At 38.5% G+C, this 16885-nt stretch overlaps 1 long non-coding RNA gene across 1 annotated transcript; it reads right to left on the reverse strand.

The window, feature by feature from the left end:
* Positions 1 to 1637: 1637 nt before the first annotated feature.
* On the reverse strand, positions 1638 to 16212 carry LOC130682939 (uncharacterized). Its single transcript, XR_008996406.1, has 3 exons — positions 16169 to 16212; positions 5156 to 5254; positions 1638 to 3418 (listed from the first exon to the last, which is right to left on the reverse strand). It is a non-coding gene; the product is annotated as an uncharacterized LOC130682939 (long non-coding RNA).
* Between the last annotated feature and the right edge of the window lie 673 nt (positions 16213 to 16885).

Consider the following 16885-nt stretch of genomic DNA (forward strand, 5'->3'; position numbering starts at 1 on the left):
ATTGATTTCTGAATTAATTTTTATTATTTTTATTCTGCTAACTTTGAGTATAATTTTTCTTCTTTTTCTAATTTCCTAAGGTGGAAACTTAGATTACTGATTTGGAGTTTTCCTTTTTTTTCTAACGTATTCATTCCATGCTATAAATTTTCCTCTAAGTACTAATTTTACCGCATCCCACAAATTTTCATAAGTTGTATTTTCATTTTCATTTGGCTCCTTTTCAAATTTCTCTTTGGACTTTTTCTTTGATAAATGTGTTATTTTGAAATGCAATGTTTAATCTCCATGTATTTTGTGGTTTTCTAGCCATTTTTGTTATTAATTTCTAGTTTAATTTCATGATTTGAGAACATAATTTGTATGATTTATATATTTTACATTTGTTAAAGTATTTTTAATGGAACAGATATTCATCTAGCTATCTAGCTTGGTAAGCTTGATGAATATCTTCCAGGTAAGCTTGAGTAGAATGTTCAGTCTGCTGTTGTTGAATGAAGTAGTCTGTAGTTGTCAATTATACCCAATCGATTGATGGTGCTATTGAGTTTAACCATCCCTTACTGTTTTTCTGCCTGCCAGAACTGAACATTTCTCATAGAGGGGTGTTAAAATCTCCAATTATAATAGTGGATTCATCTATTTCTCCCTGAAGTTCTATTAGTGTTTACCTCACATATTTTAACACTCTTGTTAGGCACATACACATTAAGAGCTGTTGCATTTCCCTGGAGTGTTGACCCCCTTATTATAAAGCAATGCCCCTGATAACTTTAGTCATTCTCTAGTCTGCTCTGTATGAAATTAATGTAGCTACTCTTCCTTTCTTTTGTTTGATTAGTGTTAGCATGATATATCTTTTTTCACCCCTTCATTTTTAATCCATATGTGTCTTTATATTTAAAGTGGTTTTCAGGTAGACAACATATGAGTCTTGTTTTTGAACCTTTGTTTCAGTCTCATTTTTTAATTGGTATAGTTAGACTATTGATATTTATGATTATTATTGATATACCTAGATTTTGTTATTATTGAAGTATTATTGAAATACAATCTCATATTGGTTTTAAGTATACAACATAGTGGCTCAGCAGTTATCCATGTGTGTTATTAAATCCTCACCCCCACTAGTGCAGTTACTGTCAACATAGGAAGATCTTACAGAATCATCGGCTGTATTCTCCATGCTGTCCTACCATCCCTGTGACTAACTTATGATTGATATTTTGGTACCCTTTTATCCCCCTCACCCTCTCTGGTATACTTGGATTATTAGTACCTACCATTTGTTCCATTTGTTACTTTTTCTATGTGTTGCTCTTGTTCATTGTTCATATTAACCTCCTTCACAATTTATTCTGGCTTTTACTTTCAGTTGAGCATTCTGTATGATTCTATTTTTTCTCCTTAGCCTATCAATTACACTTTTTTCTTTTTTTTTTTTACATATTGCTAAGAGTAGTTTTCCCAGAGTTACCCAGTAAGTAAACTGTGTCCCATAGGTGAATAAAACTATGCCTTTACCATAAAATATGTTGAAAGGTAGACTGAAATAGTAAGTTTTTAAGATAAAACAAAATACATCAATTAACTTATACACAAAAAAGATGAACTGGCTTACTTAATAGAGCAATACTTCTGACATTTCATCAACCAGAGCTTAAATTATAAGAACATTTTAGGACTGTCTAAAACGACTCTTTATCGGATTAGTATAATTAGCTGAATTTCTGTTTAAGGGTGAAAATTGCTCAAGAACGTAGAACTTTAACATGTATTTGCCCATTCTTTTGAGAACATTCTATAGCTCTGCCACTTTTTGGAAGATGAGCCGAGTGTAAGGAAGCCTCGAGTATAACTAGGCACCATATGCATAACAGGCACTTGACAGATTACTGTCTGTTAGATTTGTTGATAGAAACAAGTTAATAAGAACAAATCATAGGAAACAAAATAAATAGTAGTGCTAACAAAATTGTGAATCTGTATTTAATTGTAATTATGCTTAGATGTTTATTGAAGAATATTAACAATTCATAAATTTACATTGGGCATTAGAGAGAATAAGTGGATTGGCACAAAACCCTTGAACCCCTAAAGGTGCACTGTATTAATGATACTGTGGAAATAATTCTGGCAAAGCCTCATTCTATTATGCCGCAAAAAAAACCTATAGGAACACAAGGGGGCCAAAACGCCAGCATTTATTGATAGCCCTTCCTGGGAACCATATGTTGAACTATCCTTTAGAGATAAACAAGAGTCTAATATATGGGGTGGAAAGACACATGGTGACCAGAAAGCATGTTGCACCTATGACTGTCAGTCTTTGAAGAAGTTCTTAATAGGATTTGGGCTTATTTTAATCAACAACAATGTGAATAATTTACCGAACTTGTAGTGTATTATAGACAGTGGTCATGTTCCATTAATCTTAAATAATCTTCACAGACTACCCAGAAAAGAGGCATAATTATGTTCATTATAAAAATGTGAAATTCCAGGTTTAGAAGGATTTGGTGTCTTGCTCTGGCATTCAAAGAGCTGGTTTGAAAAGCTCCAGCTATTAGTCTGACTCCAAAGACCATCTCATTTTGCTGAATCACAAGTATTCCTAAATCTTAGGTGCTGCCACATATTTTACCATTTCAACTTCCCCCTTTAGCTTCTCACCCCCTCTTTGTTTTCCCCTTATGCCCTGGGTAATTTCTTTTAAATTTCAGACGAGGAGATGCATGCTAGGTTGCTCTGTAGCATCTCAATTTAGTATTCTTAGAAAGTTATCCTGTATGTGATCAGCAGTTTTTTATTTCTGTCACCGGGGTGGACATGTTCAGTATAAACTACACAGATCCTGCATACAGCCTGGCTAGACATTTGAGTTAGCTGAAAATATTTTGTATCATAAGGAGAATGCAAGTTTTCCATCTTTATAGGTTTTTATACGTGAGTCATTTGAAATTGTAAACATTCCTTTGCCAACCATCTGAAACCTTCTGCGTGAAACGACATCGAAGTATCCCCCTCATACTATCCACCTCACCATGTCTGCTTAGATTTGCCACAGCAGAAAGTGTGGTCATTTCACTCCATATAAAAGCCTGCTTTCTAATTGGCATTTTTGTATCTAATTTCTATAGGGCACCTTCACGGTGTCTGCTCAAACAATAGTCAGTTTTACCAGTAGGAGTTGAACTCCAAGTAGGTCCTCCTGTAGCAAGATTGACAGGCCTTGTGGTCAAAGTGTTTCTTTAAGGTGTTAGGAGGCTCCTCTGCTGGCGGCCCTGCAGCATGCTGTGCAGTACCCAAAATGTTGATTGTGGGTGGATTTGAATTCCTTGGATCTGCTTAAGGCAAAACAGTTTCCTGTTTTCATTAAACTCTGAAATTCAGGCTTGCCGTGAGGCTATTCAGAAATCTGAAACAAAATTGTAGGCAAATCTAAAAATTCTTCCAAAGCCATTTAAATAAGAACAAAGTTTCCTTTTATATTCTTAAGTCAGCTGAGTTAAAAAAAATATCCCAAATATAGGGTCCTATCATTTTAAACTTGACATTCTACAACTTTATCCATGCCTGGTTGAAGAGGCGTTCCCTGGCATCTCATTTATGTATTGATTTTCACTCTAGACAAAACTGTAAAGTGAATAAATTAATTTTTGACATTTAACCACCTCTTTCTTCTCTTCACCCTTTCCCACCTCAATATATATATATATATATACCTCTTCTGGTAATTTCCTCTTCTCATTTTCCCTACCCTGGACCCCAATTTGGGTACTCTCTCCTATACTGAAGTTTATCTTCAAGGAAAGATATGAAATCTGTGAGATTTCATATCATGCTCATTATCAGCACACCTCAGTGGTAGAAAATTGATTTGATGAAGTCTGGGTCTAGTTTTCTAGTCTCTAAAATCATATTCTAACTGGGACCACCTACTCTTTCTATGTGCAAAAGTGACACAGATTTAGGGTAAAAGTTGTCTTATATGAAAGAAAACCTATGAGAGGGTGTTTTCCTTGATACAGAAGAAACTACGGTATTTTTTTTACATAACAGTGTTAATGTGCCTTACCCTACTACATCCTTATGAAACCAGGGACCCTACATAGAACCAGTCTCAATAAAACAGTTAAGCAAATTATTTGTGAAATAGCCATTGATTATTGTCTCGTCTTTTAACTTCCCAATCACCTAGTGACAAGAACCTGAGAAGAAAAATTCAGCTTGTTTACCATTTCTCTGCTTATTTTTGAACATACTATATAGTTGGGAAGGATTAGGTTTTTCTTGATTTCACAGAAAAATTTATTATATAATGTTTTAATTAAAAAATAATTTCCTTTTTATTTGAGGTCAAGGTTCTTCCCCAGTTGGGCCTGAAAGGTGAGAATTGTTCTCCTAAAAATACTGATGGAGGTCAGAAGGTCATGAGAGAGTTAAGCTTTCTCTATAATACGAATGAAGATCAACCTTTGTATTCCATGAAAAAGTAGGAAACCTAAGTGGACTCAAATGACTTCCTGATGCTAAGAAAAACTCCTTTTCAAACTATGATATTAAGCACAGGTAATCTTCCCTGTTAATATCCATAGAAGAAAAAGTAAAATAGTTGACTTGAAAGCTCTGGTATAATTTCTAACAGGTACAATTACTTTGACTCTTGAACTAAAAAAAAAATAAATACAAGAAGTATAGCATAGGAAAAATACATAAATAAACAAATAAGATCAAAGGTTTAGGTTTCTACACTGACACTACTTTATAAGCCACTCATTACCAAAATAAAAATAAACATTTTACATTTATGATCACTTTTCACTTCATAAATGTCACTGTTCTCAGGATGTATGGGCCCCTATGTTCAGTGCCTTGGAATCACCTCTGTCCTTCCTGCCCCACCACCAGCGGGGCTCCCTTGCTGGCTGACGTGCAGTTGGTTTGGCTAATGGGAGACACTGGCATAGATAGCCGGGATTGACAAGTCAGAGCTCAGTGTTTCCTCCCCACTCACAACACCCTCCATGCTCTGACAGCGACTGCCCTTCTGGGGCCCTGACAACAGCCTTTCCTCCCATTGATCTCTGGCAATGGCAGTAATGGTTTTCTGTTACTGCCTGTCTTTGGTGTCACATCTCGTTGGGTCCCTTACCTGTACTTTGAAATCTCTTAATAAAGCCATCTTGGTGAAGTCTGCCTGGGCCTTGAGGAATGCAGCAGGGTATTTTTAATTAGTGTCACATTACATTGCCTAAAAAATATTGTAAGAAAGGAAAGCATTTTTAGAGATGTAGCATACTTGTAAGAGAAGATCCATTTAGGACTTAAGGTGCTGTAAAGTTAGTAGAAGAAATGTGGTTATATTTTTACTGTCTCTATTTTATAAAAATGAAAATTGCAGGACTATACGTTCTGACTTAGACTGGAATGCACGTTACATTACTATAAGAGAAGATGAAATTGCAGAATGATAAAAGTATAGGGTAAAGCACATTGAAATAAAATGACCACCACCGCCATATACAGGGTTTGTATATAAGAAGGGCAAAAATTAGGAAAATTTATACGAATTTGTTAACTTCAGTAGGGTCAGGGTGGTGGTGGTAGCAAATTATTATTTTCTTTATACAACTGTAAAAATGTGCCTTTTGTAATTTAAAAAAAATCTGAAAAATATTTTAAAGACCAAAATGATGCCGGGGTTCTTGTTCATGGAGTTGAAGAATGAACATCACAAACACTCAAGAAGGTAGGAGAGCCAGGCAGAAGCTTTTATTTAGTTATAAAGCAAGAGGGACAGAGCTCGTGGCTCAGGCCAGGAGGGGACAAGAGAGCCCCGGGGTGGTGCTTTGTCTAGGGGACTTATAGGCGGTTGAGAGACAAAGGGCTAGGGATGCATACCTATGAGATGGTCCCAGAATGTTTATGTTTGAAGAGACATTAAGTTTCTTATTAGTGTTTGGGTTTATTTACAAGAAACTTACTGCTCTGATTCCCTCCCAGGATAGCAGCTTCCTGGTCTGGGAGCATATCAATCAAAACTGCCTGCTTTGCTCCCAAGGTGGGCTAAGTAATTGTGTTTGTTAAAGAGTATGTTAAGAAACTTACTTTTTAACTAATTTGGTTTTAAAATGCAATCTTATCTTCAAGGTGGAATCCTTCCTGTTTTTACTACATTGTTTTGGGCTTGCTTGCTAAATTGCCCAGGCTGCAAATCCCTTGATTAGGGCTGGAGGAGGGAAAGCAGCACCTGGATAAAGTCAGAAAAACAAACTGGGCCGCCCAGCAGGCCAAAGCAAATCCCACAATGGATTCTCTTGCTTTGTTCCCCCTTCCCACCCCCCCAGGCCCTCATCCTACTCTGCCTAAACCCACGGTCCCTGTCTCAACATGCATGCACTCAGCAAACCATGAAAGGAGATGTCCTCTTGCACATCCAATATTTAATCCAGCTTGTGACAAATTCCTGTGGTCTAGTCTCTTTGAGCACAAGCAATGGAGACTAGGACCTGAATTTAACTTTGAAGACAAATCAACAGTTAACACAGATACAAAGAGAAAAGTAAGCAAAGCCTCTGTTATGTCAGAGGACATTTTAAGAATTGTTCACTGTTGGTTTCCAGTTGTGTATGGTTTTTGAAGATTATATCTCCAACAACAAATATATTTGAATTCTTGGTAAGGCCCAGTTTTAAAGACTTGTGATATAACTTGAGTTTTACTATAATTAAGATATTTATGATTTTATTATAAGAAGATTGGTAGAAAAGTAATACAGCATCAACATTAAGAAAATAAATATTTGTGTAGTGTCAGAAAGCTGTTCAAATAGCCTGTCTTGTTCTGTATGATTCATATGCTAATTTAAACTGTTGTACAGCACTAGAGAAAATATAAATACTTAATATAATGGTGGCATTATATTAAGAAAATGCTTCTGAGCCATGAAATTTTATAGCACAGTGTTTCAGAGCCTAAAACTTGTGAACATTGCTAAAAGTTAGGAAAAGTTTTGGAACTTAGGAAAAGATGTTTAGCTTTGAGAAAGCAACTAATGTATCTTCTCTGTTCTCATGGTCCAATGACAATTCAAGGAATCCAAATACTCATAAAATTGTAATAAGATGAAGCCAATAAAAATATCACATAATTTTCAGATATTATGAGAATAACAGTTTGCTATCCTTCATGAAACTTAAGACATTTATTAATAAAACCTGGACTTTAAGAGATTTATATCAGAAGTGATCATGAGTCCTACTGAATTAACTCCACTTTACTTGTCCATGTTTTGCATGGGAGGCACCTTCCTTCCAAGGCTGCAGCCACCTGAGACAGAGATGGTGTTTGCCTCTGGAGCCAAGGGCAGGCAAGGCCCATGGGAAAGTAGAGTGAAGATTCTACAACTTGTCTGTAGAAAAAATCTACATATTTCTTCAATTTTAACACACTTGTTAGGAAAGCAAGTTTTGTCTTCATGCTACGTTTCATTATTAGATTTTTCAGTCTTAAATTCAAGCTTCTAAGAACAGCAAAGCAGTATATTCATCAACTGTCTTGACTATCTCTTGAGCTTTTCCTGAGTTACTAATTCACCTTCCCATCTGTCCTGCCCCATAATACAGTCTTCTTCCGCCAGGCAAGGCACCTTTTCCTACTACAGAATTGTTGCATATCCTGCTGCTGTTCCTGAAATATCCACGTTTTTTTCTCCCTGATTTCTCCTGGACAGTGCTTTCAGATCAGAGGTCACCTGCTATATCATGCCTTCCCCAAGCCTGTCTCCTCTGGACTTCTCCCATTCTACTGAGCATATTGCATTGCAAGTACTTTTTTAGTGCATCACTTTCACAAAACTGGTATATTTGAGAGGTGATTTTGTACCACCACCACTTAGCATAGTGTTCGAATTATAACCATATTCAATATTCAGAGAGTGAATAAAGGGATCAATGCCACAGACTGATGATAATACAAGGAAAGATGAGACTGGATGGGTCAAAAGCATTGTAGCATTCAGCTTGGTATTATTATAATGGTAAAGCTGAAAAGGTAGCTTTGATCTAAAAAATCCATTTACTTTTGCAGCCAGCAGTTTGAACCCAGTAAATATCTTGTAGTTAGATTCATTCAAACATCCATTCCAATCTGTCAAGGTCATTTGGATATACAGATTGTTTCTTTGTGCCACTCCCTGGATTTCCTTTATAGCATTGTAATAGAGTTCTCTGGAAAAACAATGTATGTGTAAGATTTATTGTAAAGAAATGGCTCATGTGTTTATGGAGGCTGCCAAGTCTGATCTGCAGGGTGACTTGGCAGGCGGAGACCCAGGGAGAGCCAGGGTTCGAGTTTGGAGGCTGCTGGGCAGGAGCAGCCAGTGCTATGGCGAAGCCCAAAGGCAGGCTGCTGGATTCTGTTTCCAACAAGCGTTCATCGTCTTGTTCTGTTCAGGCCTTCAAGTAACTGGACAAGCCCACCTACATTATGGAGAGCAAATGGTTTTACCAGTTAAAATGTTAATGTCATCCAAAATCTTCCTTGCAGAAACACCCAGAATAATGTTTGACAAAATACCTGGGTACCTTGTAGCTCAGTCAAGTTTTAATTTGAAATTAGTCATCACTTCATTACTTTTGATGGATTAGATCCTATTTAGATAGAGACTGCAAATAAGCAAGCCACCAAACAACTCAGAGGACCAGTAATGAAAGCTGCCCTTTCCTGAACATCAGAAGGGCCTGTGCCTCTCACCCCCAAGAGGCCGCCCTGTCCATGTGGCGCTTTAGCCCAGAACTTCTGTCATCACCTTCTGAAATCTGCGTTTAGATTAGGAGCCAAACTTGCTGACAGCTAAGGTATTTCTTACATCTGCATCCCCCATCTTGGGCTTCAGTTCCTTCTGTTGGCATTCGTTTTACATTTTTCCCATCTGAAATTCCTTCTTTACAGATGGTGAAAAACAAACACAAGTTAGTTATTTCTATTTTCTTCTTATCTTTATGAGCTTTGCCCAAAGAGCAGACCTACAGCTTCTTTGGTCTTGTTTTTCTCACAGGCATACTGAAAAGTTTCTTTGGTTGCTTTTAACAATCTTTGCAAGTGTTCGTTTGTTCTGGGCCTTAGCTTCCTTCACTTTGCTTCCTTTTAAGTTGTGCTAATGCTCCTTTTGGTCACAAATACTCTTTCTTTGGCCCCTTCTCCCATTTCTACTTCACTGGAGTCATCTGGTCTGGATTTTATTTTGATAGCTTGTCACATTGCTGAACTATTATTACAAATCTAGCTATAGGTTTAAAGGAACAAGTAAATGTGAGCTTTTGCTAAAGAGCAATGAATACTCCTTCCTATGTACCTCTGAGTAGATAGGAATGATAATGTCTCTTTTTATGTGGGTGCTCTGATGTCTGTGAGGTGATATTACGTAGCATTTCCCATTTTTTTCTCAGATATTATCTTCAAATTAGAAAACCAACTCAAATCTCTAATATCTCAGAGCTTGAAATTATTAATAGAGTTAAAATTCACACAAAAAACATATTTCATTGGAATATACTTACCATCTTCCTCACTTTTTCAAATCATCTTTGAGGTCTCAGATAAACATCTGACTATTCTCAGGGCTCCCTCCTCGGCACAGTAAATCCTGAGATGTCACGATTGTTGTTTTCTCAAGGATTCTGACACCGTCCCTTACTAACTGCATTGTAGCCAAATGCAGACAAAGGATCCCATCTGATACTTTGCAGGTTTATTACTTTGGGCTGAAAAAAAATCTTCTGGCTGATGTCAGTCATGCTGATGGACTAATATGTCTAGAGTGTATCTGTTGCCTGTTAACTTCAGGATTACTTAGATTCTCTTCCATTTACTCTGCTCTCATATGCTCTCCAGTCTACATTGGCCTTTGAGGGCAGGAAGTCTCTTTGAGATCTTACAAACCTGACATACAACCCTCTTTCCGTCCCTGTGTAATAAGTCTTGGAAGACTCTATACCCTTTTCATGCCTGGTATTCTGGTTCGGATACTAATCCTGTCAAATCTCAGAGTTACATAGGAAGTAGTATTCATTGCTCTTTAGCAAAAGTTCACATTTACTTGTTCCCTTAAAGCTATAGCTAGGTTTGTAATAACATTGGTTATAATGTCTTCAAATTATTATTTTTAAATTCTCAGTCATATCTGGTATCTACAGAAATCATTTCTTTTAACAGCTTAAAAGAACACACATTTATTATCCCACAGTTTCTTCATGCCGGGAGTCCAGGCACAGCTTTGAGGGGGCTCTGTTTGGGGTCTCAAGGATACAGTTAAAGTATCAGCTAGGCTGCCATCTCACTGAGGCTCAGTGGAAAGAATCTGTTTCCAAACTCACTGAAGCTGTTGGCAAAATTCATTTCCTTATGGCTGTAGAACTGAGCATCAGTTTCTTGCTGATGTTTGGCTGGGGTCCCCTCAGCTCCTTGTGGTTGGCTGCTCATAGCTCTTTGACACATGGGTTCCTCTACATGGTGGCTTGCCTCATTAGAGACAGCAAGGAAGATGGATACTTTACAAATCACGGGCTTTACAATTTTATGTAATTATATATTCATTTCCATCATCCCAACTTTATGTGGTTGGTTAAAAGCAAGTCACGGGTCCTACCCACACACGGGGGTAGGAATTACACAAGGGCATCCCAGGAAATAAAGAGGCATTTTGGAGCATCTTTTTTATATTTATATATTTACTATTTTATTGTATAAATTTGACATGTAGGATTAAGGTGTACAGTGTATTACTTTGATACATTTACTATTGGAATATGGTTGCCATTATAACTATCGCGTTACATTTAGTACTATATTGTCTATATTCGATGTGCTTTACTTTAGACCTCTCTGGCTTATTTAGTACTTGTTACAAGTTTGTACACCATTTTACTCTCCACTTTTAAAAAAATTTTTTCCACAGGTGTGACTTTTCTGGATTCCACATATACATGATATCATACAGTACTTGTCTGACTCTGACTTACCTCACTTAGCATAATGTGCTCAGGGTCCATCCATGTTGTTGCAAATGGCAGTATATCTTCCTTTCTCCTGCCTGAATAATATTCTATTGTGCATATTACACCCCATCTTTTTTTATCCATTCATCTACTGATGGACACTTAGGTTATTTCCATATCTTGGCTATAGTGAATAATGCTATGATAAGCATGGGACTGATTATTGAAACATCTCATTGAATTTCTGTGTTCACTTCCTTTGGTCATAAGGAAATGGAATTCTGGGATAGACCCAGAAGTAGAATTGCTGGATTGCATGGCAGATTTCATTTGAAATTTTTGAGGACCCTCCATATTGTTTACCATAGTGGTTGGACTAATTTACATTCCCACCAACACATACAAGGGTTCCCTTTTCACCATATCCTTACCAGTACCACTTGTCCTTTGTCTTCTTGATGATACCCATTCTAACAGGTGTAAGGTGGTATCTCATTATGGGTTTTATTTGCAGTGCCCCTGATAATTTGTGATGTTGAGCATTGTCTCATGGCCTGTTGGCCATTTTCATGTTCTCTTTGGAAAAAATGTCTGTTTGGTTCTGCCAGTTTTTAAATCAGATTGCTTTTTTTGTTATTAAATTGTATAATTCTTTAAATATTTCAGATATTAAACCCTTGTCTGATACATGGGTGCGCAAAAATTTTATCCCATTTATAGGCTGTCTTCATTTTAAATTCTTCTGTGCAGAAGCTTTTGAGTTTGATGAAGTCCCATTTCTTGATCTTTAGCTTTTGTTCAGTGCCTCTGTGTCCTTACTTATTTTCTGTCTGGTGGATCTGTCCTTTGGAGTGAGTGGTGTGTTAAAGTTTCCCAAAATGAATGCATTGCATTTTATTTCCTCCTTTAATTCTGTTAGTATTTGTTTCACATATATTGGTGCTCCTGTATTGGGTATATATATGTTTATAATGGTTCTGTCCTCTTGTTGGACTGAGCCCTTTATCATTATTGAATGTCCTTCTTTATCTCTTGTTACTTTCTTTGTTTTGAAGTCTATTTTGTCTGATACTAGTATTGCAACACCTGCTTTTTTCTCCCTATTGTTTGCATGAAATACCTTTTTCCGTCCCTTGATTTTTAATCTGTGCATGTCTTTGGGTTTGAGGTGAGTCTCTTGTAAACAGCATATAGATGGGTCTTGCTTTTATATCCATTCTATTACTCTGTGTCTTTTGATTGGTGCATTCAGTCCATTTACATTTAGGGTGATTATTGAAAGATATGTACTTATTGCCATTGCAGGCTTTAGATTCATGGTTACCAAAGGTTCAAGGTTAGCTTCTTTACTACCTTATTGTCTAACTTAACTCACTTATTGAGCTATTATAAACGCAGCCTGATGATTATTTCTCTCCCTTTTTATTCCTCCACCTCCATTCTTCATATGTTGGGTGTTTTCTTCTGTGCTCTTTTTAGGAGTGCTCCCATCTACAGCAGTCCCTCTAAAATACCCTGTAGAGGTGGTTTGTGGGAGGCAAATTCCCTCAACTTTTGCTTGTCTGGGAATTGTTTAATCCCTCCTTCATATTTAAATGATAATCATGCTGGATACAGTATCCTTGGTTCAAGGCCCTTCTGTTTCATTGCATTAAATATATCATGCCATTCTCTTCTGGCCTGTAAGGTTTCTTTTGAGAAGTCTGATGATAGCCTGATGGGTTTTCCTTCGTAAGTGACCTTTTCTCTCTCTCTGGCTGCCTTTAATACTCTGTTCTTGTCCTTAATCTTTGTCATTTTAATTATTATGTGTCTTGGTGTTGTCCTCTTTGGGTCCTTCCTGTTGGGAGTTCTGTGTACTTCCATAGCTTGAGCAACTATTTCCTCCCCAGGTTTGGGAAAGTTTTCAGCAATTATTTCTTCAAAGACACTTTCTATCCCTTTTTCTCTCTCTTCTTCTTCTGGTACCCCTATAATCTGGATATTATTCCTTTTGGATTGGTCACATAGTTCTCTTAATAGTTTCTTTCCTGGAGATCCTTTTATCTCTCTCTGCGTCAGCTTCTATGCATTCCTGTTCTCTGGTTTCTATTCCATCAATGGCCTCTTGCATCTTATCCATTCTGCTTATAAATCTTTCCAGAGTTTGTTTCACTTCTGTAATGTCCCTCCGGATGTCTGTAATCTCCCTCCAGACTTCATCCCTTAGCTCTTGCATATTTCTCTGCAGCTCTGTCAGCATGTTTATGATTTTTATTTTGAATTCTTTTTCAGGGAGACTAGTTAGGTCTATCTCCTTCTCAGGTGTTGTCTCTGTGATTTTTGTCTGTCTCAGATTTTGCCCTTTCATGGCGATAGAGATAGTTTGCAGAGCTGGGGCGAGTGATGGCTGGGAGAACGTCCCTTCTTGTTGGTTTGTGGCCTTCCTCTCCTAGGAGAACAGCAAACTCTAGCGGCTTGTGATGGGCAGCTGCATGCAGACGGGGCCTGTCCTTTTAAGACTTTCAAAAAGTACTCGCTTGTTCCTGGGGCGCCGGCCGCAGGGACCCGCTCACTGGTCTTACTGTCCTGTTTCCCTAGTTTCCAGCACCCCATGCACGCACTGTGTCTGTGCTCTGGTGCTGATGGCCAGGGCTGGGTGTTTAGCAGTCCTGGGCTCCCTCTCCCTCCCCGCTCTGACTCCTCTCCTCCTGCCAAGAGCTGGGGTGAGGGGTGCTCGGGTCCCACCGGGCCGGGGCTTGTATGTTACCTGCTTTGCAAGGCGCTGGGTTCTCGCAGGTGTGGATGTAGCCTGGCTATTGTCCTGTGTCTTCTGGTCTGTCTTTGAGGGAGAGTTGTATTTGTTGTAATTTCAAAAATATATGTGGTTTTGGGAGGAGATTTCCGCTGCTCTACTCATGCCGCCATCTTGGCTCCGCCAGTGTGCACGCTTTTTTAAAGGGTGAGTTTTACTCTGTGCAAATTACTTTGCAGTACACGTGTTCAAATCTTTGAATTTAAAACAAGAAGGAACTTTGCCCTAGGTCTTCGTGTTTTTCTTCTTCTTTTGTTGTTGTTATTGCTTATTTCTCCCTCAGCTGCAGCAGCCTGTGTGTTAACTGTATCATGGTGTTTTCCCCTAGCAGATGGTTGCAATGCTCCCTTTGCGTTCTTGCCTCCGGCGTCCTTCAGTAGCTCCTGGGAGCTGTCCAGCAACCTCAGCCCTGGGTTTTCAAGGCTTGGTGCAGAGATGGTGAGTCTGCCTTTTCCCTCCTATTTGTACTTGGTGAATCTCATTGATTTTCTTTAATAAAATACTTACAGTTTTATGACTGGTGACTTGAGGAAGGAAATAAAATTCCAAATAAGCAGACTGGCTCACATTGGAACCTCCAGGGTATATGTGACATGAGTAAGTTAATCACTTTGTCACTCTGGCCCAGCTGGGCCTCTGTCAGTACCATCCTCAGGGCACTGAAAGAAGTCACCCCTGACTTAAGAGTGAGCTCTGTACAGTCATTTCCAGATCTCAGTATTGAAGGCCTTAGAAGTAAGTGTTCATGTCCTTTTGTGTATCTTGAATTTTTTTTCTTACCACACGTATGCATTGCTTCAGTACATTATCCCAGATTATTAAATGATCTCTATTTGGACAAGAAAATTAACAGAATGAGAAGCATTTTAAAAAGGTTAGGCTTTGAATATTCTTTAACTATAACTCTTAGTTTATTTCTTACTGTGTCTGACTTGATTATCTTGCTATCACCCACTGAGGAAGAATAGGGATAATAATGGCTTATTCATGCTCCATTGTGAATATTCTATTTATATATGTAAGCATATCTTTGAGGACTATGTTTCTTTACCATATGCTAAACAGAAGTGTAGAAAACAGAATGTTATCTTGCTATATAAATAACAGGAAACTTGAAAACACCATATGCATGGTGACAGGGCATCACCCTGGCAGTTTCTGAGCCAAAACTGAGGTGAAACTTCTGTGAGTGAATTCTCAGGAAATTGAATTTACACTATGAACAAAAAATATTTGTCGGCATGTAAGAAAAATACACCAAAAGTGTTAACACTATTAGTATTATGCTTCCCTATTTCTTTATTGCCTTCCTTATTATTTGCACTTTTCTGTTTTGTTTTTATTCCCTTTTGCTTTCCTTTGTGTTTCACTAATTCAGCACTTTAGGGCACTTCACATTGAACCACAAATATATTATGGCCTTTATTGTAGGCAATATGGTTATCAGAATATACATCTCACTTAAAGCACTTACTCTAATAAAGCTGCTTTAAAATCACTTTCTTACCGTGTTAATAGGTATCCATTATTATTTTAAAACTTAGTTTTATTTTTCTATGTAAGATAAAATGTGAATGTGTGTCACAGCAATTGCTAAAAAGTGAGAAAAAATTTAAAATTTTTAAATGGGGATTATGTATTTATATGGTACAGTGGAGTTTTTGTATTTTAATAGCTTTATACCTAATGTAGTCAGTTGTAGTGGGGATCCTCCAACTAGTCAGTTACTACTCCCCAAGTGACCACACAGAAGACCTGACAGACCGCAGGTCAGTGGACACACAGGTTAGGAGGAACAGGGCTCCTGGCCGGGATAAGCTCCCTCCTTCTCTGGACCATGGGCCTGGTCCCATTGTAACTCCAAGTGGAAAATATTTTCCCAGCCCAGGGCAAAATACCTTTGAAACCAAAATCACTCAAAGGGAGAAATAAAGTGGGAGAAACCCATTTATTTCTTATAAGCAGTCATCCACTTCTGCTTGCCTGTGTCTCTTGTGACTGGCTGCAGAAAGGGACCTCACCAAACCTCTCCACTCCGGTTGTACACTCGCTCCCCCCATCCTTGTAATCACCTGTTGATACAGACATGGACTACTTCTCTCCACGCTTGGAAACATCTATTGATATGTAGATGCACAGGGCCAGATGAGAGATTCTAGAAATACTTCAGTTTTACCCACAGCCCACCCCTCCAGAAATCTCGCCTCACAGGCTACTCACTCCCCATCTTCTGCAGTGACCCCTGTGGAGAAAATTGGAGCACTATAACCAGACTAATAACACACAGTCACAACAGCCATAAAATCATGATAATCCTGAAGCCAGAGAATTCAGCTAGGCTCAAAGTCCTATGAAGATCTAGTCCAAAGCTTACCCATTCCACAGGCAGGCAGTAGCTGAATGGGAGTTCATTGTAATCATCACGCGGTAGCTGCAACCAGGGGGCAGGTCCAGTCCACAGGGACTGTAGAGGAAAATAACCTTAAGAGCGATAAGATTCATGTTTTAATGACACCAGCATAGGCAAATCTTGTCCATTAGGTAGGATGCATGCAAGGGAATGGTCCTGTGATAGGATAGTGGCAGGAATTAGATCACATCCTGGTGTAGAATACCAGACTTTCACCCCCTTCCCTGTGGGAGTTACAGATGTGTCACTATATAGGGCTGTAGGAGGTACATGCACTGGCCATAAAAATAAAACACAATTTCCCCACAAGATGCTCTTACCTCCAGGACATTTTAGGTACACTACTGTGATCTTTGGGGACCACTCTGCTGTGAATCCAGCAATATACAGGCCTTTTCCCCAAGGTGCCAGAAGGGCCAGCCATCACTGGTCAATGTGTTGAAATGTCCAGGGCCACGTCCATTCAACAGTGTCTCCAGGGTTTAATGCAGTTGTGGCTGGCAGCAGGATGTTGTTCTGCTGGCCATATCCTGGCTTCAGTAATGTCTCTTTGGTTTGCATACACAGTTGTACAGGAGAGGCAGCAAGGTGTGTTAGCATAACCACAGGACTCAGGGCTCCTTTTCAGGGCTTCTCATTCCAATGCCATAGCATTGTCCGTAAGTGAACTGACCAGCCCCA

This window comes from Manis pentadactyla, chromosome 3, assembly GCF_030020395.1.
Source record: "Manis pentadactyla isolate mManPen7 chromosome 3, mManPen7.hap1, whole genome shotgun sequence".
NCBI classification, from domain to species: domain Eukaryota; kingdom Metazoa; phylum Chordata; class Mammalia; order Pholidota; family Manidae; genus Manis; species Manis pentadactyla.